Genomic DNA, 23,603 nt, shown 5'->3' with positions numbered 1-23,603 from the left:
TCCAGCCCCGTCAGCCTCCGCCGCAACTGGCGCGGCTGAATCAAAATTGGGAAGCTTTGTAAAATAGGTTGAAGGCAAGACACGGTTGTTTGGATTTTTCTGTGTTGAAGGAGGACTTACGGGTCTGTGAGATATTTCTTCCCTTAGGCAACAGTAGGATGTTGTGATCCCATTTTCTAATATCTTCCATATATTCTCTCCTTTTTTCCCTGTCCGCCTCCCGAAACACACAGCTCTGCAACACGTGATATTTGAAAGATAGTATGTGTGTATTTCTACCAGGTAATAAATGGTATTATTTTAGCTTACAAGACCAATAAAGTGCAAACAGGTATATTTTAAAGACTCAATAGAGGGAGAATATAGGCTGGTAATACATTATGATAAGCTAAGATAGGTGGGTGGTCCCTCCCACCTCATTTTTTAAATTCCCTCTACCAGGGAAGTGGGATTTTGTAACTAAAGGATCATTTTGGCCATGTCTGACACTCAAATTCAAAAACCATGTTGAAACAATTAAGTTGCAATTCTTCTGATTTCACTGGAAACCCCCTCACTGGAAGTCACTTATAGCCCCATTGGCTGAGAACTTTGAAAAGATTAAGTAATCCCCACTCAGTTTTGCTACCTTTGAATGGTGTTGGTACAAAAGCACACTTCTGTCAGTTATATAGGAATCTGGACCTAAAGCATGGGCTTTGATAAGTGTTATATTTATTAGTGTCAGACTTGTATAACAGTGCAAAGTTGTGTGCAGTTTTTTGTCGTAAGTTTTCAGGTACAGGTAGTGATAGAGCCACTTTTGTAGGTAGTGAAGTGTAGGAGAGAGTTACAGTTTCTTTAACTTAGTAGTTATATTGAAAATTCTTGCTCATACCTAACAATCTGTGCTGAAGTGATCGTAGGGTATCCTTTCTTGGAAATAAAGCCTGGTTTAAGTTTTTGAGGTTGAGGATGGCATGTGGATCTGTCCAGATGGAAATACAAATTTATATCTCTCACTTTGTTATGCTTTATTTTAGGAAATGCTCCACTTTTAAGTACCATAACTTTTGTAGCAATGTTCCTGTACAGTTTTGTGAGATGTAATTGCTTTGGAAATGGTTTCAAAAGTAGTACAGAATGCTGTGGAGAAATCTCATATGCTTTTAGAAATAACGCTGGAACTGGACTACAAGGAAAAGTAATTTTGTTTAAGTGTTTGTGATTGACACTCAGATAATATTCAAAGAGGAACTGTAACATATGTAACACATGCTTTGATGTTTGAAGTGTTCTCTCTCAAAGAAGCAGAATAACTGGTGGTTATTAGTGATTATTAAAGACATGGGTATGTTACTAATCAGGCAAATAAGTTGCCAAGCCAAATTCTAAATCTGTAATTATATTTGGCCTCCTTAAAACCAGGAGAGGAGGCATGTTTGTACTATTTCTGTCTAAAACCGCTGTATCTGATAAAACCAATTAATTGGTTGTTTTTTTCATTTTTCTGTGGCCCATGACAGAAAAGATAGCTGAATGCTTAATTTCTGACACTTTGTAAAAGAAATGAAATAATTCTTCCTCTTCATTTTGAAAATTTGACCTTCTAAGTTTTCAGGACACTTTAGATTTGAAGTTGCTTTATTTTGTCACTTCAAATCATGTCATGGTGCCAGTAAAAATTGGCTTTGTGTGCACCTCTGCTATGTTAGTTTGCTTACAGCTCAAGAATTTCTGTGGTTTTGCTGCAGCCAGTAATGGATTACTACTGACAGAAGTTGTTTGTTTATTTGAGTGACAAACGTGTTTTGTTTTGTCTCTGGTTTTAAATGAGTAGATTTCTCTCATACTGAAGATAACAGCAAGATATCCATAGTAAAGTTTCTTCAGCAAGTAGGGAAAACCAGTAATGTTTGTCTGTGCCTGTTACTGTTCTGGAGTTGTTGAAGCCTGATTTTGATAGATCACAAACATTGTGGAGTCATGCTCATAAAATACTTGCTTAGCTCTTGATGCCCAAAAAAAGCCTCTGTCATTTTTGATCTGTGAAAGCAAGGACAACCATATTCGAGAAAGATGTATAGTGGTAGCATCTTCTCCTTGCTACCATCATGAACCAAATTTAGCTGACGCCTTGGAGGTAAAATGTCTCTTTCCCTTTGATCTCAGGTGCTGTAGCCATACTGGTACAGGGACATATAAGAGTAACCACAATAATGAACCTAGACCTGAGTGAAGCCAATGACTGCAGATAGAGCTAATTTAACAAATTACAAGGGCAGTGGATATGTGTTTGCAGTGGTTGCCAGTCGTGCCATTGGCTGAGTGGGGGGGACATCAACATCCCAGAGCAGTATTCTCTGTCCCTGACAACACTGAAACTACAACCATCTTGCAAGTCTGCAACTGTAGATCAGTTCACTTCTATGGTCATGATAAGGAAACATTTGTTCCACATGGAAGAAAAATGTGTTCCTGTTTATTCATAAACAGCGAACTCTGGAAATAATATTTTATCATAAATTTTAGTGATGAAAAAAACAAAAGATTAAAAGCAAGACTGACTCGTTGGAAACTAAATTTCTATTAATCCCTTTTGTTTCTTTAGAACAAAGCCAAAAGGAGTTATTTATGATGGAAGTAAAAGCTTAGGCAGCACTTTTGATTATGATAGAATTAACAGATATTTCATGGCATGTCTGTTGATTGTACCATGTTGCTGCTGCCCTCTGATGCAAGTCTCCAGTAGCATCACTGTTAATTTCCCACTGCTTTCCTAGATGGTTTTGGGATGACTGAGGATTTATATTACCTGAAGAGCGTAACAATGGTTTTGGGGGTAAGATTGTTAAAAGGACTTCACATCTCTCCTTTTCCTGTTGTTTCAGCATTACTTGACTCTGTGACCAACATGTAATTTTCTGCACCAGAAGACAAGAAGGACACAGCAGTTGTTAAGAAGTATGTTCATATATTACACCAAAACAAATGTAGTACTTTTTCACATTAATACTTTCCTAATCTCACTTTGTCATGTAGCTAAGCTTTCTGTTGCTGCAAGATAGAATCATGCTCAGGTTTATGAGAATCATTCATAGGAGAGTTTCTATCTTAAAAAGTAATTTCTTATATGACAGTGATTGAAAGAAGACTAAGAGAATGCCAGGCAACACTGGAATGATTTCATAACCCCCAGCACCTGTGTCAAAGAGTTCCATTCAAAACATGGAAGATGGCATTACTCATCTACCATTTGATGCCTAAAGCTTTTACCTCTCTTAAAATGAACAAGCAATTAAAAAACCCCAGTTAAGCAAAAAACCCACAGGTCCCCTTTCCACATCCACTTGGAAATATGGCCTTACCCCAAAGATTCCTGAAAACAGCAGAACTAGAGCTTAAAAAGCTATTTGTACATATATTAAATAGAATTGGAGCTATTGCACAACAAAGTTGTGTCCTGTGAATGGATTAAAATTGGCATAAAATTAAACTTGAGAACTTCAGAGTTTAGATTGTCCTCTGAGCAATGTAATTGAGATAGGAGCATTCAGAAATCTGCAATTTCAGTGCATCTGCCATAACTTCTGCCTTCATTTCATATGGTGTATTATTTGTTCTAGTCTCAGTTTAAATAACAGATGAAGAGGAATTTCATTTGAATTTTGTTATCCCTAGATAAGCCATGTCTGTTGCAGCTGATATAACTGTGGGGGACCTGCCTGTGAGACATACAGGTCTAACTCCAGCTGGAATTGAAGGATTACAAGGTTTGTACCAGCTGCTATTTATTACAGCTACAGACTTTGATCAGTGGCTTCTTTAGTTTTTTTCTAAAAATGTTTCTGATGTTGCCACTCACAAAATTAAGTTCAAATACCATTCAAAATCTGGGTTAAATTGTGAAAGATTCTGTGACCCATTCTATGTTCAAGTTGCTTATTATAAGAGGGGAGTTGCTGTGAGATGGTAAAAACTGAAAATGTCATTGAGCTGTAACATTCATACTTCCAGAAGAAAAGAGGATTTTTTTGCTGAATTGAGGACAAGGCCAAATCCATTTCACAAAATGGGAACCAAAAGTATTATGCAATTCTGCTATGCTACTCAGCTGCTATTAGAATGGAACAACTGGGCTTAGTCTCGTATCTGAGTAAATTTACAGAATTATGAGTTAATATTTTCAAGCTTTGAGGTAATATGTTAACTTTGGAACAGATTAGAATGTTTCTTTTGAGATAGTATCTTTGGCAGAACCTGGTTACTTGGTAAACTGTTACCTTTGTGCTGTCTAGTATAAAAACAGGTTGCTGTATAATTTTCATTGCTTTTTTTTTTTAATCTGTAAGAAGAAGGAAAAAGAAGTGATTAAAATGACTATAAATCCAAAAAATTTACCAGAGTTGTACAAGTGTAAAGTATAAAATTACTTGAAAAGTTGGGGGGGATTCAGTATTTCAAAATGAGTTTTGACTTTGAGCTGCATGTTGTTGAATGTATTGAAGTGATTTAAAGCTGTCTTGGTTTGGGTAGAATCATCAACTGCACAGAATAAAAGCTCAACAAGCCAGGTAACAAACCAGTCAAGAAGAACTGGAGGACAGGTTTCTTCATGTTCATGATGGTCACATCTTACTCAAGCAGCATGCAAATGAACAAGAGGAGAAAACTAAAAGGTATGGGGGTTAATACTTTTATTTTAGCTTACAGTAATTTTGTTGTCCTTTAAAACATCAACAAATTAAAAATGCTGATTTCTCTCAGAGCACTTTTTAAGCAGTAGCAAAAATCAGTCTTTGGAATGAATTATTTTAATTTCTCATTATGTCTGTGTATGTATGTCTTTGTGGGGAACTGTATTAGATTTCCATGCACAGAGCTGCAGTGCTGTCTGTCGCTTTGGAGCTGGTACCTTATGTTTAGAGCTGTGCTGTTAGAGTGTTCTGGGGACTGTAGAAGAGGCTATGGAAGCCTAATGATTCATCAGGAATTTCATTCTAGAATTAAAACTGTGTGTACAGTGAGATTCCACCCCTGTTATTAAACTTAGTGCTGTGCTGGCAAACCAGTGTGGGCTCAGCAGAAGTGTTCATGGTATTACTGCCTTGGAGGAGGGCTGGTTAATCCAAAAGCACTGTGACTGTGCTCACATTGTGCTGTACTTTATAAAGTCACACTGCAGCCAAACAAGGTGGTGTCAGAAACCAAAAGATTCATAGAAGGGCATCTGAAAATATTGCTTCTGTAGATGGGACTATTTCATAATTTTTTTAAGTCCAAGGAATTCTTTCCTTCTGACTCAGTATTCAGTGGGTCAGGAACAAATTGACCAGCGTGACATAACTTCCATCTTTTCTGTCAGGCTGTTGTCAAATCCAAGATGGTGTAACAAATTAATTGTTTGCTTATTCCAAAGGGCATTTCCTGTGTTTCTGTTAGATGCCTTACCAAATGCACTCATCATCCACTTAGGTAGCATTACACAGAATGTTCAAATTGGAATACCTGAATTTTCTGTGCTTTATGGCACAGAAAATAAAATATGCAGTGTTTGCTAGAGAAAAAACTTAACTCCTCAAGTTGAATTTCTTTTGCAGCATTCCTTGCCAAAAGCCTTTTAACTAGAAGTTTGGAATGAATTTGCAGTAGAAGAACATTGAAAAAACTCCATGTAAACAAAAAACCTGCTTACAGGCAAGTAACATTCTGTGACATCCTGAAGTTATTAGGGGTTTTTTTTTTTTTTTTGTTTCACTTTTGTTCTTTTAAGTAGAAGCTTCTGTCCACAAGTATACAAAAATAAAACAAGTCCCTTCAAACAAATGAAGTGTGTCCTTATTTTCAATTTTCTTTCTGGGCCCTCAAAAATAGATTTCCTGTAAACTAGGTACAGGTCTCAAAGATGTGCAACCGACTTTGTAAAGTCTTGAACTTGTCTCTCTCATCAAAGCCACCTTTTCTTTCTTTACATGCCAAGTTTTTTGCATTCACTTCTGGGTATGTTTTCTGTTCATGCATGTTACATCACCCCCACGTGCCCTCACTGCCTTTTGTTCTAGCTTACCAATGTTTATCAGAACCAAGGGAAATCAAAGGTACAACGCTTGAGATACCAAAAGCAAAATTTGTATCCTTCTAAAGACAGATGACAGCCGTACCCTCTGTATCTAATTATATTCTGCAGCTAACTATTCCTTCTCCAAAGCACACTGAAAATATTTGCCAAGTATAAAATTGAGTATGGTAATGAGAACTGTTTTCTTTTTTCCAGAGTACCTTCTTAAATATCTCCACCTATGTATTTCATCCACTTTAGACATGAAATATATATTTAAATCCCAAAATACTAGAAATTGTATATAATTGGAATGTTGCATATTACTAGCATTCTTTCAGTAGTTGAATGTTCTGTGGAATTGGAGCTTTTATAGTTTGCCCCACCACATCCCAAATCTGTAACTTTACTTAACTGCATGCAGAGGTTTCTATATAAGGTCATGCGTTAAAAATTACATTTAAGCACCATATGGAGTAAATATGTGTCCTCTCTTTACTAACCTTAAATGATAAGCCTTAGGAAACTGTTATTTGTCAGTGCTATAAAGCAGATTGCTGCACAGTGGTTTCAATTATCTTCAAAGAGTTCTTCACAGGCAGTAATAGTTATATCAAAACCTGAAATTTATTATTCAGGTTCTATGCTGAAGTCTTCACAGTGATTATGTTCCTTTCAACAGAATGCTTTTTATGCTGACTTCTCACATTCTTTTTCATCTCTTTTATTATTTTCCCCAGAATGACCACCAAGTTAATACAGCTTGCTAATGATAAAAAAAGTCTGAACAGGTTGGTGGCGGCCCCAAGTGGCTGGGTCAGGCCTGGAGCTGGAAGAAAGGATTGTGCATTGACAAGAAAAAGTTCACAAGCTTGGGAAACAGAATGAGAGCCTCCCCTTTCAGCTGACCAGCAGCTCCAGATTCTAGGCCACAGACCTTGTCCATACAGCTGGTTCAATATTTTATTAGCAGTGGTCTCAGAAAAGTGAGCGAGGCTGCTGGTATGCCAGAGCACACAAGGAAAGGTGTAATTCACATTTATTAAAAACAATGGTTTATATCCCTAACAATTGCTTCACTGTAGCGAGTCCATACTCTTTTTTGTTCATTAGTGGGCAATAAAAGTACCTGTAGGCAGAAAGATTGTTCTTTCCCCTTGTTCTTCTATGTATTTATAGCAGTCATGATACCTTGCTTGCCTTTGAAGCCCTTATTATGAAAATCCACAGTAGTTGGGGTTAAACAAAAAAACAGATCTGAGAAGACAGTAGCTATCAGGCAAGTTTTCTAATAGTTAAAATCATTGGACTTCCTTAGTAAAACTTCTCTACATGTTAAAGGGTTATAAAAGTAGTCTATGAAAAAGTTTAGTGTTTTCATGTTATAACAAAGTTTCACATCTGTAGTTTGTTTGCACATGTTTTTCCTTTTTTAATTTCAAGGTTTGTTCTAGTCTCTTGATACATGTGTGCACAGCACTGCAGACTAGAAAAATCTCTCACACGTGTGGGCTTTGAAAAGCAAATACTGCAATGCAGCCATCCAAAATGGTGCTTTTTAGTGCTGAGTCTTTCTGCTCAAGGCAGGCTCCCTCTCAGGCCTTTACTCACTGTAGTTACATTTGAATCACACTTTAAAACTTTGATATTTTCATAGGAACATTATCAGTTAACCTATACACTGAACTGATAATGTGTTTTAAATAAAACCCCAACAGCTACAGCCCTGATTCAAACCTGAGTCAGCAGAATTGTCTCCTTAACTTCCAGAAATCATGGGTCAAGCTGGTGGCCAATTACATCCTCAGACCAGTCTTCATTTTTATTACATTGATTCAGGTTTATGATAACAGCAACAATTCTCATGTTTTTAGATTAAAAATGTGTTTGTTTCTACCAATTTGCCTCTCTAATCTGTTTGTAGTGGAAGTTTTGATGATTTTCTTACACCTATGTTTTTACACTTCATATCATTGATTAGGCAGTTTTATTCCCAAAATCTGTTTGTTTGGTTTTTACCTTACAATGAAAAAATAGGGTGGAAACATAATAAATTTATTCAGGCCCAGTGCTACCAGATAGAAGAGGGCAACTTTCTTCTGGGAATACAGATCAAATGTTAACATGACAGAGTGGAAGGACTTATCTTGGTATAAAAATAGATCCAGATCTAAGATGTCCTGTGCAGAGCTAGGATTGGGACCATATTGATTAAGGCAGAGATTCTTAAACAAAAAAAGGAAAAGTTGTTCACAGAAGGTCCAGCTCAAATAACAATGTTCAGAAATTTCATAGAAGTTCTGATGTCTGTTTTCTAAAGCCTTGTCCAAACCAGATGGGATTCTGGTAATTTGAGTGCTCTGAATATGCAATTTTTTGAACACATTTTCTTGAGGTGAAGACTTACTAGAAATCTAGTAACCAATACTCAGAACTTGAACACAGTAGCATTGTCTTCCCTAAGGACAGAGAGTACTTTGTATAATATTCATTGAGCACAGACTATTTCATGTTTTTGTCTTGTATATGTCCTCGTCCTGCCCTTTTGATCAATGATGATAAACCCAACAGACTGATGTTGGATTTGTGCCCTCTTTTTTTCAAAGACTGCTGAACTCTTACATTGTTCAGTCAAACCTCTCAAATCATTTTTAGTGCAGATCAGAAAACATGCAGGACATTTATCTAAAAATAAAATGCCTGGAAAAATTCAGGAGAGCCTGGCTGCCTCTTAGGTTATGAAGAGAGCAAAAAAAATCCCCAAAGAATAAATATACCTTACTGTGTCTGCTTTATGTTTGGCTGCTTTAAAAATATCATAGCAAAGTGATCCAAAAGATCTTCAATATAATTCTTACAAAATTTTAGGTATAAGTTAATAGCAAACAATTTAATGTTCATTACTATCCATGAATAATTTGGAATCTAGCAACAGCAGAGAACTATTGGCTTTGTATGAGGGTAGAGTAGGAAATTAGGTGTAGCTGTGCAGTGCAGCAAAGTCAGGCAAACATGCATGCAGAATGTGTTCATAATAAAACCTCTATTAGTTATGTCTTTTATCTTTCTCTTTTTTTGCTTTTGCAAAAAAATAAATGCAAAATTTTTCAGCTTTGCATTTATTTCCCCTTTTTGACTGTTTCAGTTTTAGACTGTTCCCTTTAGTGGTGTTAAGGATCTAGTATGGCATGATCCTGCAGTCCTTACTCGTTTGGTTTCAATGGAAGTTCTCCTGGATGAGAAAGGTGTCATCAGTTCTTTAGCTGCCTTTCAAGGGAGGGACCCCATTATTATGTGTGAGCATTCTTTTGTGCATCAGTGGTGCTACATAAATAATACATCATAATATTTGCTATTAAATTATTCACAGAGTCATAAGTCTCCCCTATTCAGAATTTCCTTTATATAGTTTAAATAGGTTAAAGAAGTTGTTATCATAAATAATGTCTCAGTCTGTGCCTACAGTGAATTTAGAAAATAGAAAATATTTTAAATATTTTTTCATTATTTGAAAGTCATCTGTTTCAAAGAACTTCTGTGCTTCATTTTTGTATGAACACTCTTCTTCAAGTACAGCAGACAGAAACTGAAGATAGCATCTAGATTTGATGTCAACTACCATATTTATGTGAAAACTTTTAAGAGTCTGAAAGTAAAGAACTTCAAATTCAGCTATAAAAAATCTTCAAATAAAGCCACACTCTAAAAAGTAGTGCAGATTCTTATTGATGTTCATCAAACTTGTATCCAAACCATAATATTTGACCTAAGTTACTGTCTGTGAGTTAAGTTCTGAAAGTATTTCCTTTATAATCTATTTCTAGTTTGAAACCTGATAGAAGATATGTTAGTATTTGAGAGATGTTGTGTTTGAGTGAAAATACTAGGAAATAAATTGAAAAATGTCCACCAGTACATATGAAGAGTAGTGTGTGTTCTATAATTTTCCCACCAGCATACTTTATGGAAGACTCTTAATCCTCATGTTTTCCAAGTCATGTATGTTTTGTGATGAATGCACAGAGCCAGAACTTAAAAGTATCCATGAATGTTATATTTTGGACACTTTCATTAGCTTGCTTCCTTGGGAGTGCTGTAATTGCTATCTAGAACAGCCTGTATGAGTTGTTTTATTGCACAAGTAACCCTACAGGTTTTGTGTCATTCTTATTTGTAATTTTTGTATCAGCAGAGAAGGAACTGTCAATACTGGAATACTGGAGAAAAACGTGGACATTTGAGTGACCAATAAGGTCATCTTAGTTCATCTTTGTAGCTTGTGTTTTTGAATTTTGTTATTATTAGCAGCTTTTTCACATGTTTTGTCAGAAAACACGTGGCTGTCATCTTTCTATGTAACCATGTAAAGACAGAGTTGAAATTCATGAGGAAGTGTGTGATGCCAAAAGGATTGGGCTCCCACCAATATCTGTGCTGCAGCACCATTTGATGTCAGCCTGCTGTCAGATTTCTGCCAACCTTTAGGAAAGCATTCTTTATTTTGTTACATGTTTAAGAAGTTCTTGTGATTGAAATAACTGTATTTACCAAATAGTGGAGCAGCCACAGTTAATTATTAGTCCACCATCAATAAGGAAGGGAGGTGCTGATTATCCTGAGTCCTATATCCACAAATACCCAGTAATATTTTAAAGTTGCCTTTGCAGCTTCACTGCAGTTTCTGTCTAACACTAGAACTACATACAAGAGCTGAGTTGACATGCAGCACTCCTTGAGATGATTATTCTAATGTGGCTGCAATCACTGGGTTTTTTCCACATTTAATTGGAGTTTGTTTGGGGATTCTTTTCAGGAATGTAGAAATCTGCCTTAAGGGACAAACTTGGCCTATGGATTATTAGACTAAACACATTTTAAGTACAAAATTTATCTACAATTAGCTTGACTGTTTGTAATGACAAGATGGCTGAAACCAGTCTTGTGATTTTATGTCTATGGTACGCAGTGTACAAAGTAACGCATTAATTCTAAATAAAATCATTTTGCAAGCAGGTATCTTCAAATTACCTAATAGCTCATTGTACTTTCCAAAAATACCTTTAAAGCCATCCCAGACTGCATTTGTAAAAAAGGTATTTGCATGTTTGTGCTTTTTGTTCTGTGTTTTATTTAGTTGATTTTTTAATTAAAAACTGCTTGCCAGTTTTTAATTGCTTTGAGAATTTTTACTGCATTGTTACTCTAGATGTAAACCTATTAGCTGTGTTACTTAAATCAATTAGATGTATGTAGATCTGTTGGATACTACTGCACATTCATGTTCTTCTCTGCTTGCAGCTGTGTCTTGGACATTGGTGTATTTGTGGTTGAGAACAATTAGCTGAAAAGCCTTTCGTTTATTTTGCCAGACAGAGGGCAAGTGACCCTGAGAAGTTTGGTGGTGGTACATATTTCACTTGCTTGGTTTTCAGTTCTGAGTATGAATGGGTAAAAGTTTTTGCACCACTAATCCAGTAAATACAATAGTCAGGACTCCTTAAGAGTAGTCTCAGTATTGTATCCATGTCCTGCTCATATGGAAGCAAAGACAAGATGCAAGGGATGTGGTTTAATTAGACCTCAGTTTTATTAGCTTAGCCATCTGGGATTTACTGGCATAAATTTGTACAGTGGAGGTCAAGATCCTTTCTTTAATCATTTCCTTCTGCTGGAAGTTGCTATCAGTGCCCCATTCCCACACAGCTGGTCCCCAGCCTGTTATTGGGACTCCACTCTATATGCTTTTAATCCAAATGATAAGAGGTCTGGAAGAGAGATTGTGTCTTTGGTGTAGTTCAGACATTAACCCCAAAGATAATCCTTAGCTTTTTTAAGAGTCACTTTCTCCTAACTTCGTTTTCCATTTCAGATTTTAAAGCCAGCACCAAGATGAGGTTTAAAGGAAGGATAGAGTTCATGTTCCTTGTTTCTGCAGTTGTGGTAGAAGGCATAGAGCTAGGATCAGTTTGCCCATTAATTCATGCTATTGCCTCCAATGGGATATTAGTTCCTTTTCTTTTTCTGACTTCTGTTCATCTGTTCAGCTCTGCTTCCATGTGCCCAAGTTCTGTGGCAATTTTTTTTCTTTTTTTTTTTTACTTTTTGGGCACTAAAGAAAATATTGTTTGAGCTATCTTAGTACAAGTTTAGCCTTATACATTACACTGAGGGAAGTGTTAGTTTTGGTGAAAAATACTAGTTAATTTCTATTAAATCTGTATTTAACCCGTATTTTTAAGTAATAATACCTGAATACCTGAGCAGATGTTCAGGGAACAGAATACCTACCTGAGAGGGAGAAGTCTGTGTAGATCATCATTTTCTATTCTACTGGTTTGTGGCTTCATTTCTAGAAAAATGATCCTTCCCAACTGAGTCTTCTTCAATTAACTGTGCCTTACCCACGAAATCTGAGAAGATCTCCCTGTTCAACAGCAAGCTCTTTTTCATATACCTGGATGCAATGGACATTTCTTAGGCATATTTTATTCAAATAAATAAAGAAATTGTGATCAATGTAATGCACATAATAAGTAATTAATTGCACATGCTTTCTCTAGCTCTTATAATTGCAAGAATTGAAATGATGCAAATAAAAAAGTAATTATTCAGGTCTGAATTTGAATAATTTGCCCAATAATATTAATATCTAAAACCTGTTTGAATCAAAATCTGTTTCATTCCCTGTTGAAAAAATAGTTAATGTTGTCTGTCAGAAGCTATGGAGTTTACATCTGTACATCATAAATTTCACTATCATCTGCTCCTTTTTCTACTTAAAAAGAAAAAAAAAATTCCCCTGCTTAAAAAAGAAAGGAAAAAAAGGGGCCTTTGAAGGCATCAGACCCTTTTGTTTGAAGTGTGGAACAAGATTAATAAAAACGTGCCACTACATTAGCTTTTAAATAGCTAGCATGAGACACTGCTGCTGTCTATACTCACCACAACTTTAATTTATGTAGATAACATGTTTTAGACACATGATAGTTTTAGCTTTGAGTTAGGCCTGTTTCTTGGGGAAGATCTCAGATTTGTGACTGTGTTTATCTTCTGTGCAAGGACAATTAACTGGGTAATGCCAAAACACAATAGCATTTGATATTTTGAAGAATAAAAGGAAAATATTTCATGTATCCAGCTGGTTTACAGATGTGTAAGCTTTGTCATCCATTCTCTTGCTCCAGCGTGGCATTGTGACCGTATGCCCAATACAGCTAAAATTGATAAATATTGGAAGAGAAAATGCCTTTTTTAAATGTTAAGGGTTTTTTTATTTATAATAATTTATATTAATACAAATAATCATCAAATCTTGTCGTTTTAATCTTAGAATTGCAAGAATATCTACATAAATATTACATTATTTTCATGTAATTGACACACCTGCAGCATGTTGAATACAGGCCTTCAGGTGTTACAAGTTGCTAAGACCCTTTTATTAACAGAATTTTATATGTTTAAACTACAAGAGAGAATTTTAAAAAATTTTATTCTGCTGGCAGCAAATACTTCAGATGGTGGAAAAGTGAATGGAGAACAAATAATCTCTTTAAGTATAGGATGAAAGTTTTTTCTGTCATGTCCTGTTTTATACAATAATCAAAGATGTTTCTTTAAAGCTGCTTTATCTTCATGTTTATTCACCTACCTTCTGAAATGTCAGTTGTAGAAGGAGAAATTCATTTGGGTATTACCCACTGAATCTCCCACATTTTTGGAATTGAAAAAGTTAATGTAGAAAGTTGGTTTCCAAAATGAGTTCAACTTTTCAAAAGCCAATGATATATTTCTTTTTAAATTTGAAGAGTAAACGTTTGGGAGTGTGAAAATTATCAAGGTTTGTAAACAACTGGTTGAGAAAAGCAGTTCTCTTTCAGCAATGGAATGGAAATTTCTCCAGTTTCAAGAGATAGTTGGAATTTGGTCAGTACATTTCTCTACTCTCATCACGTAAGCCAGTGTAAATGGAAAAAAAATATGCACAGTTCTTGATTTTTTTTTTTGAGTCAATACTGAGTACCTGAAAATCAACCACATATTGCACTTCTCTCAAGCTGCTCCAAATGAAGGAAGGAATTTTAGTCTTGAATTTTGGGCTACTAGTAGGAAAATAGAACTGATGAATTAGGATTATGGAACAATTATATATCTACAATTAAGGGTTAACAGAGCTGTGGCAAGCTCTGTGATTACCATAACTGTGGTCAACATTCATTTTTGCTTGCTGCTGCGGTGTTTTTTGGTCAGCATGTCTAACCACCATAACCACAGCAAAATCTTTTAATTGCTGAACAGATGTATTTCTTGGTTGTTTTCATCATGACTGAACTGAGGGTTTAATGTTGATGAGAGCACCAGGAGTGCCACCTTCCCCCAGCCATGCCTTCAGTTACTTGGATCAAGAGTGTCTCCTGTTGACCACATTGAGCATCTATACACTAAATGCTGCCAGGGACACAGGCCACTGTTGGAATATGCTGTGTTGTAACACACACAGACATCATCTAGACAACCCAGGACAGGGTGATTTATGCTGGTTTTTTCTGGATATTCCTTCCTTTTCATAGAGCTTAAATAACTTAAAGACCAACTATGATGCTTAATTAGCAAAAGGTGATGAACTGAAATGAACAGCTTAAAGAGGGGCAGTTAAAATTGTTCCATCTTCAAAACAAATTGCCATCAGTAGCTGTTTCAAACAGAGGGACAAAGGAGGAGAGGCTGTGGGCAAGAGCTAGAATCTTTTACTTTGGGTAGTGCATACAGATAAGGGAAAATAAATGTTTGGGTGCATTTCAATGGAGGAGATGTGAATAGAACTTTGAAACATTTTTAGAAGACTGACCTGGCACTATATATATTTTTATCCTATTTAAAAGAAAAACTTCTGACCAAAGCACTGTTTGTATTTCATAGAACTGAGAACCTGATCCAAACCACCAGTGTTTGGACAATATTTGAAGTTAAAGTATAGGACATAATGTCAATTCTGGTAGTAAAAAAGTGGTTTATTAATAGAAAAAAAACATAATACTTGGTTTATTGATCATGTATTGCTAGTTTTTAGTATTCTTTGAACCTGAATTAATTAGAGTACAGTGTTACATCTTACACAGCAGTTCAAATAACTCATTTCTATTTATTTGTCTGGTTACTCTGAGAGACTTCTGTACTCACTAACAATTGTCCAGATACAGAGCTAAACATCAGATGGGGAATGGTTTCTTCCCCATTTTCTTCAATGTATAAGGAATAAAAATGTGAAAATCTACTTGATTTTTCTTGCATTTTGTAGCAACTTATATTTACTTTTGCCACCTGCTTTACCTGTTGTAAATAAATGTATTTTACCTCATAGATATTTTTGCCAAGCATTTTAAATGTTGTAATGCATGGAGGATAGATATTCTCTATGTAAGCATCTCATGTCTTTAAACCAGATCCTACTGTAGTGAGTGTTTTGGAAGCAAGGGTGTTTTGTTTCTATAATGTCACTAAAAATATTTTCTATGCAAAAGCCATGCCCTAGCTAATAGTGATATTCACTGACTAAAAGGAAATTTAAAAATATAACACTCCAGGTTTTTATATTGTTTTGCATAAGACAGAATGTGATTAGAAACTGTTGATTAACTGCAAGTGCTACTCTCAGCTTCATCAGAACAGCATGGAAAAGACTTTGGGCTAATGTAAATAAGTCCATGTGGATTTATCTTATAAAGCTTGTAAGAGACATTTGTATTAAAAGAACAAATAATAGCCTGACACTGCCCAAAAATTATTTGCTATTTCTGTTCACGCATTCATTGTAATTTCATTTTGTGCTGAGCATTACTTGGAACTTCTCTCTTCATTTTAATTTCAGGGAAGAATCAACATCAAGAAAAAGAGAATGAACTCTTGAACATAAACTATGATAAGCTTGAGGTAAGTTAGGGTTTCTGCACACAGAGAATTTGATTCTGGTCCTTTTTTAAAAGATCTTAATATACTATGTGATGTAATGTGTGTATATATATTTTGTGCTTTTGCACACGTGTAACTCTGTTCAGGCTGCTGTTCATCATGTGGCTGAATGTGGAAACTCTCAGGTGCTCTGCTGTATTTCATCAGATCCGTTAAAAAACTTAACAGCTTAAATTTATTTTTTTTTACTTAGAAGGTGCAACAGTTGTATAATAACAAAATTTAGAGTTTTGCATGGAGAAGTTGGTCACTTGTCTCTCACTTAAGTTAATTGCTGGAGATTTCTCCAAAATTTGATCGTGTCATAAATATTTCTAATTATGTTTTTGTTTATTCTCAATCATTTATTCAGAGAAATAATTCTTACTAATAAATCAACTTAAATATCTTGGCTTGAAATTTTCTGTTCTACTTAAAAACATAATGGTATGACTTAAAAAGATATTTAACAAGAGAAATTGAATATAAGCACTGTAATCTATACTATGGATTTTCTTTCACTAAAATTACCTGTCTTTTCATATACAATTATTTAAACATTGATTCATCTTTCATCATTCCATGTTATTGTATAGGTATCAATAAATTAGAAAGAGAAGGATTATATAGCCACCATTAAATGGTCAGCTTTTTTGGTTGCCTATTTGAACAAAGCAACTTTACTAGAGCTTACCTGGGCTACAGTAGACACCTGGGCCAGTGTCCACAGGTGCCACTTAATTAATAATAATTTTTTTCCCAATTTTTAAATGGAGGCAAAGATGCATAAACCCATTCTCTGCTAAAGTTATTTTTGGGAAATTTATTTGACGTTGATGGGAATTTCGCCAAAGCCAAGACTGCAGAACTGGATCTGAAAAGTTTGCAAAGAACAAGAATGAATTTGTCAGTTGACTCTTATTATTTAGTCAGTATCCAAGAAAACAATTCATTTGTATGAAAGGTTTGGAGGAATTGTTTTCATATGACCTTGTAATGCAAATCTAGCAATGCTTAAACTCCCTCCAAAGGAAATGGTGCCAGATGTGGTTGACCATTATAGTTACACAGATGGCTTCAACTCCAGTGAAATACAGTAAATATGAAAGAAATTCCACATGAATTCAAGTAAATGTAATCTTAAAATTTGAAAGAAGAAAGCAAAACACGTGGACTCAATTCAAACTGACATAAACATTACCATTATATGGGTTCAGATAAAACCTGCCTTCTAAAATGTTCTTCATTTAAGCATCTAAATTCTTAACAACCGCAATAATAATGCGTAATGATTTTTCTGCCAGCACAGTCTTCTAAAAAACTGAACTAATACCTGGCTGTATCCTTCTGTGAAGTAATTGTACCTAAAGCTGATGAACTCACATAATTGGGTGTTGTGGTCATTCAAACTTGAAAACATTTTCAGAAGTGTGGAAACGGACAGTATTTCTTTTCTTTTGAAGAGCGTTGTGTTTTCCTTATGGAAGCCAATCAATCTCTAGGCAATTAGAGAACACACTGTCTCTTCTGTACCTTTGCAATACTGTGGGGTGGTAGTGGATTCAGTGCATTATATTGCCTGTATATTACCTGCAAAATTATAGGAGAGTGATGCATGTGTTACTGCAGGACTTAGGTCATGCATGCTGTGAAAACAGTCACACTATAAAATGCTCTATGCCTAGAGGACTGTGTACATAGGTTAGATATAGTGTGAGAAAAACACAAAATACAGGGATTTACAATGTTTTAATGAATAATACATGTAGGAATATAAACCCTATCTACTTCAGGGTTTACAAATCATGCTCTAATATTTTATTTCTTTAATCTTGAAGTCATTCTTCAAATCTATGAGATATAAATGCACTCACGGGAACTCAGAACTATCAGCATGTAGACTCTGTCAACCTAGGTGGGCTGTCCTGCAGCATCTCTTCCTCCTCTTTTTTCGTGGTCAAGGCTTGTTACATAGATCTCTTGAAGAGATGGGGGATTAAAAAAATAGATATCAAAAGATTTCTAATACATTGGTGTATGTAAAATATAAAGTTTTTTGGCTGACGAGCTTCACCAAAGAGTTGAGGAACTGACTTTTTCAGGGTTTAGAAAACCCTACAATTACTGATTTTTCACAGAGTACAAAAGTGAATAAACTGCTTTGTGCTTGGTGAAGATCAACATTTTTCCAGTAAATAAGATTGCAAATATAGTCATATGAAGACTATGCCACTCACTGTCTAATTTATATGAAAACTCATTGCATAGCTTTGTCTTTTTGCCTACTGAGAGTTACACTGTAAATTGCATAATGTACTTAATTTAGTTTTAATCTGAGTAACACTTTTTGTTGTGGTTTCAGCAGTTCTAGTTCTGTGTCCATGCAATCCTTATTGCACATAGATTGGTAGTTTACAAGTAAATAATGTTTTACAGGCAAAGAAGTTATTCTAATTTCTTGGCCCACCTTTGTTTTTTTTCTTTAAAGTAGGAGAACAATTACTTTAAATGTGCTTCTTAATCAGTATCAGAATTGTTGTTTTACAGTATGAGAAAGCCGTTGTCACTTTGTGGTCAACATTTTTCTTTGAACAGTCAACTGACTTTATGCTGTGCATGTTTCACAGATTTAAAAGAAATCAGGTGGATGATCCCAGTGCTCTGCATTAAGAGGTTTTGTATGCGGAAAGAATGGTTTTGTTAGTTGTCAGTTGCTGAGGTTTGGAGTTGTGGATTATTCTGGGATATGCATCTGAATTCCTTTTCTAGTCCCACAAATGTTGCATGCTGCCAACTTTTTGACTTTGGATCTCTAAATTAAGGCCAGTTCCTTTGCTCATCCCACAAACTCTTTCATGTTTTTTAACCGCAGCCTGAGAAAGGCGCCTTGGTTTCAACAGCAGCAGACCAGCATGTGTTTACTTAATTCCTGAGACATGATGACAGTGGTCTCTGTGCCACTAAAAGCTTTTTTCTTTATTATTTTCTGTTGAAGCTGATTTCTAAAAGTTTTTCACATGCCATATGTTTTATTACAGTGTCTTCTGTATGACCCATGAACAGCAATGGAAATCAAAGGAACAGCAAATGAAACTGCAAATTGCTAAACTAGAGATGGCTATCAAATCTGATTTAGCAGACAAAAATGCAATCCTTGACAAGATCAAAGTAGAAAGAGGTATTTTTCTGAAAAAATCTAATATTTTCTCAAGATGTGAGGTCATACCTATGTTGAAGTTCAGGAATATTGCCCAGAAAAGTGTAGTTTCTATTGCTGGTGATTTCAAAGCTGCCTTTTAAGTGAACATTTGTACAATATGCTAAGGTTATGACTAGCTATTAAGTTCAAAAATTCACCAAATACAGATTATATGCTGAACGAGGCTCGTATTTTTTCAGCTGCATTTATTCTTCTTCTGTTGGGTTAATACTTACTCTTTATTCAGTGTTTCTTCTCTCCTCTACTTTGAAAGCTCTTACAGAAAAGAGGCTCATCTGACAGTTTCCCTCAAATTATAAGCCACTATTCTATTTACTGTGGAAAGTTACATGAAGCCTATATGGGCCCTTGGCCATGTTTAATTGTCTTTCAACTTCATTGATTAAGAAATTTTTAATATTTTCAGTATACAGTTTTATTTACAGTTGTGTACATTTACAATAATACCTTTTTCTTCTAATCTACTAAAGAGATTATTTCATCTGTGTTTTTCCCATGCTGTAAGGCAACTTCTCATTGAATATTTAAGACTTTGCAATCTATTTTTGTATATCAACACTATGTTATATACTGTAGCAATATATAAAGTTTACAAAAGAAGAGCACAAGCTGGAAATAACCTAAATACTTTTAGACTTGGTTCTTCAAATGTGTATTTTTTAAAAAGTGTGTTTCTGTGAACAATCTGATGGAATGAAGTGCACCAACTTGTTGTGAATAATTCTTATGAGTATGGCTTCAGTTCATCATGTGCTTATTATTAAGATTCTGAGTAGCTTTATTGACATCTAATACTAAATTGAACATTTAAGCATTTTTTTGACCACAGCAAGTGTTAGCAAAATTGGCCTTAAGTGATACTAATATAAATAAAGATACATTAAGCTACAGTGCTATGAAGCTACAAAATATTGGAAGTTGTTACTGATAGCTTGATTATATAATGCTAAATTTAAAATTAAATTCAGAGTATGAAAATATCATGGGCTGTACTATTATTTGCTTAACTAAATTTGGAAAATTAGGCAACACTTTCCATCTTCTGTCCTTCTGTGTTGAAGTGCAATCTTTTAAGAGCATGCCTAGTGTTTAAGTGGCAATCTTTGCCTTCCCCAAAGTAGCACTTCATAGCTTCTTGTACCCCTGACTGTATCACCAGGATACTGCAATTTTAATTGCTATTAAGTTGCTGCACCTTGCACAGATGTTCTAATACCATTCAAGCCCTGTGTATCTAGGATTTGATTACAGCTTTTTATCACTGCCACTGCAGCCGTATTCCCAGAATCACAGAATGGTTCAGGTTGGAAGGGATCACGGGGGGATCATCTCACAGAATTGTAGAACATAGTGAGTGGGAAGGGACCCACCAGGATCACCAAAGTCCAGCTTCTGGCCCTGCACATTTTGCTCTTTTTTGGGTGGAGTTTGTTTTGCCTTCCCTCTAAAAATTACCAGTATATAGCAGAGGGAAATAATGAATAAATGGAATGACTTTGGCATATAGCTAAATAGGTATTGTGAACAAGTGGTTTGGCCAATTAAAGAAACACTATCAAAGGTTTTGGCAAAAGCAGAGTTTAATATGGATTTGTGAAAACATGGCTTTACTGAGTTTGTTGGCAAGGCTCACTTACTACACAGATTTAAAGCATATGAAAGAAGATTGAATTAGAAACAATTTGGAATGATTTTCAGGAATGCAAAGGGGGTAAGTGTGCCAAGATATGGATGCAAAGATAAGGGTGCAAAAGAGCAGCACTTAATCAGTGATTATTTTAACATTTACCAAGCAGTCTCATAGGGTTCACTACAATTATAACAATGATTTGGCTGTAGGTATGGGATGGTAACATTCACACCATAATCCAGTCCCCCACACAGGTACAGTGATGGGTGCACCTGTTTCTATGTGTGTACAGGTGCTCATCAACCTAAGAGGTGCCTGCCATGGGTTCAGTGAATAAATCACATCAAATCCCTTTGTGCTTCCCAGCAAGCAGGGTTTAGACCTCAAAGACTCTGGAAATGTCTGGGTGGGGATCAGCCCAGGCCTTGTTGCCTGCCATGGTCCTTCCAGTGGCAGATTTGAGGGTGGGTGAGCCCTGGGAGGTGCTGGCACTGCTGCAGTTCTCCAGGAGAGCACAGCAGGGCCTCACTTCTCTGGGGTTCAACATCATTGACCTCACCAAGTCATCACTGAATTTCCATCCTGGACACAATGTTGTATCCATTGATGAGGTGCTGTTGTACATAATTGTACTCAAAGAGAACCAAGGGAGTAAGATTACCTCAGAGTAAGTTATGTACTAAAGATATTTTACCTTAGAATGTTTGTATTATGTGACAAGGCTGATTCTTTTTTATATGATATTAGTTTGCTTTTGAAATAGAAAATAGTGTATAATTTAGTTGTAAAATTGCTAACTGAATAAGATAGTAGAGGAGCAGGTTTTCTTGGTTTGTTTTTTTTTTTTAAACTGAGTCTTGTAGAACTGAAAGAGCTGAAATATAAATGAATCTGGAAATCTAAGAGGCTGTATATATGTTGACAGGTACCAAGTGATTATAATAGTTATGTTTTAACAAATATACATCCTTAGACAATTTCTTTTTACTGTATCAATTATTTGTTACTGCAGTTGACAACTTCTCATTGTTTCCTGTGCTGCATAAGCAATTCCAGTGTGTTTAAAGCCTTTGCATAATGAATGTTGGCCATAACTCTTCAAGTTTTGAACTTTAGTAAGTTTTACTATTCAAGGGGTGTTATAAAGACTGTAAGTTTATCTTTTTATGTAGCACATGGGACAGGAGGTTAAACAAGAAAGGCTAGCAGATGATAAGGTGGAGATGGCTGAAGAAATTTAACAGGAGACAGAAAAGCTCTCACATCTGTCAGAGTAGCAGTTAGCTGACCAAACATCAATTACTTCTGGAAATGAGAGAGAAATAACTGAAGGATTGGAACCAGAAGGTAGAATTCATCTTTATGAATAAGTAACTGTATTTTGTTAATAAATCTATGTCTCTTTCCATTTTCCTAAGCATTTCTTCCTAGCAGTGGGAGCTGCCTCGTTATGAGAAGCTCCATGACAGAAATTATATTCTGGTGTACTTTATAGCTGAAGCTGGGTAGTGGATATGGTGGTGTTATTTTCTTCCCAAATGGAAACTGTATCATAATTGAATGCAAAAATCTGGTATCTGACCTAGATTCATAAAATATTAAGGGAAACCTGGCTTCTATTCTAAATGTCTTTATATTCTCCCTTAGAACTATGCTGTTCTAAAGACCATTTTAATGAATATGCTCCTTTTGTCTGCAGATAACAGCCAATGCTGCTATTGGAAATCCTTTCAGACAGAGACAGGGGTAGTATGTCTTATCATATGCGTGACTTAAAGTTGTTAGAGGCAGATTTATTTAAAGATCATAAAAGGCAGGTCATCCTGTTCCACCTCTGAGCTTAAAGTGTTTATCATTGAAATAAACCAAGTCCACAATACCAAGTTTACAGTAAAAGCACAAACAGAATGCTAAAATTTCATGTTCATTTGTTTGCAGCTTCTATGTAAGAATACATTAGAAAAATTGGAAAATATGATGTTGAATCCCTGTTGTGTTTTTAAGTAATTTGCTTCAGAGAAGAAAAACCCAAAATGCTCTGAAATAATCCATCTGCATACAGAAATATTTTTTTTCTTTTTAAAAAAAGGATAAATTATTCTTTATGTGCATGGTGTTAAACATAGTGAGAGGAAATCCACAAATTCAGGCCATATTCCTGTATAAAGCTAACAGTTGTTCATACCTCAATTCATCACAGGACTTCTATCATTCCAGTCCTCAACTTTCATCTGGGAAGCACTACTTTTTTATTTTTACAAACCAGAAAAAAATACAGTTTAGATGACTATAAAGGTCATTGATTTGCAGGGTTAATCTTTTGCAAGGAAGAGAAGATTTGCCTGGCACTTATTCTTCATTTGTTAGGAAAGCACCTATATTGCTGTCAGGCTCCTCAGCAAAACTCAGATGCACTCCAGTGAAGGGCTTTAACCACACTGATTCTTCCAATGTTTTTCACATCAAGGTGATAGTGCTCTTGAAGCAATAAAATCTGACAGAAATGACTGTATTATTTCAAGTCTATTATCCAGTAATATTAAACAGCTGAGTCAGAATGTATATGGCAATTATTTGGCCAGACTAAAAAATATTTTAAACCTAAAGCTGTCAAAGAGCAACTTTGCTGTATCTAACATCAGTTTTCAGTAAAGCTATGTATGTACAGTATCAAATCATTTCAGTGTACTTCTTTTTCTATTATTATTTGTGGGCAAGTGCACCAATCACATTCTCTTGAATTATTCTTAAGACCAGCAATTAATTACCAC

At 35.4% G+C, this 23,603-nt stretch overlaps 1 long non-coding RNA gene across 2 annotated transcripts in view; it reads left to right on the top strand.

Annotated features, from left to right (window-relative positions):
• Positions 1-15,896: 15,896 nt before the first annotated feature.
• Positions 15,897-23,603, top strand: part of LOC108962086 (uncharacterized) — a 29,375-nt gene continuing 21,668 nt past the window's right edge. For both annotated transcript variants that reach the window (XR_003944780.2, XR_001990588.3), the window contains exons 1-2: positions 15,897-15,964; positions 19,021-19,160. This is a non-coding gene — a long non-coding RNA (uncharacterized LOC108962086). The remainder of the gene's footprint in view (positions 15,965-19,020; positions 19,161-23,603) is intronic.

This window comes from Serinus canaria, chromosome 11 (genome assembly GCF_022539315.1).
Source record: "Serinus canaria isolate serCan28SL12 chromosome 11, serCan2020, whole genome shotgun sequence".
Classification (NCBI taxonomy): Eukaryota; Metazoa; Chordata; class Aves; order Passeriformes; family Fringillidae; genus Serinus; species Serinus canaria.
The sequence above is the reverse complement of the archived record's forward strand: the minus strand, read 5'-3'. Positions and strand labels throughout refer to the sequence as shown.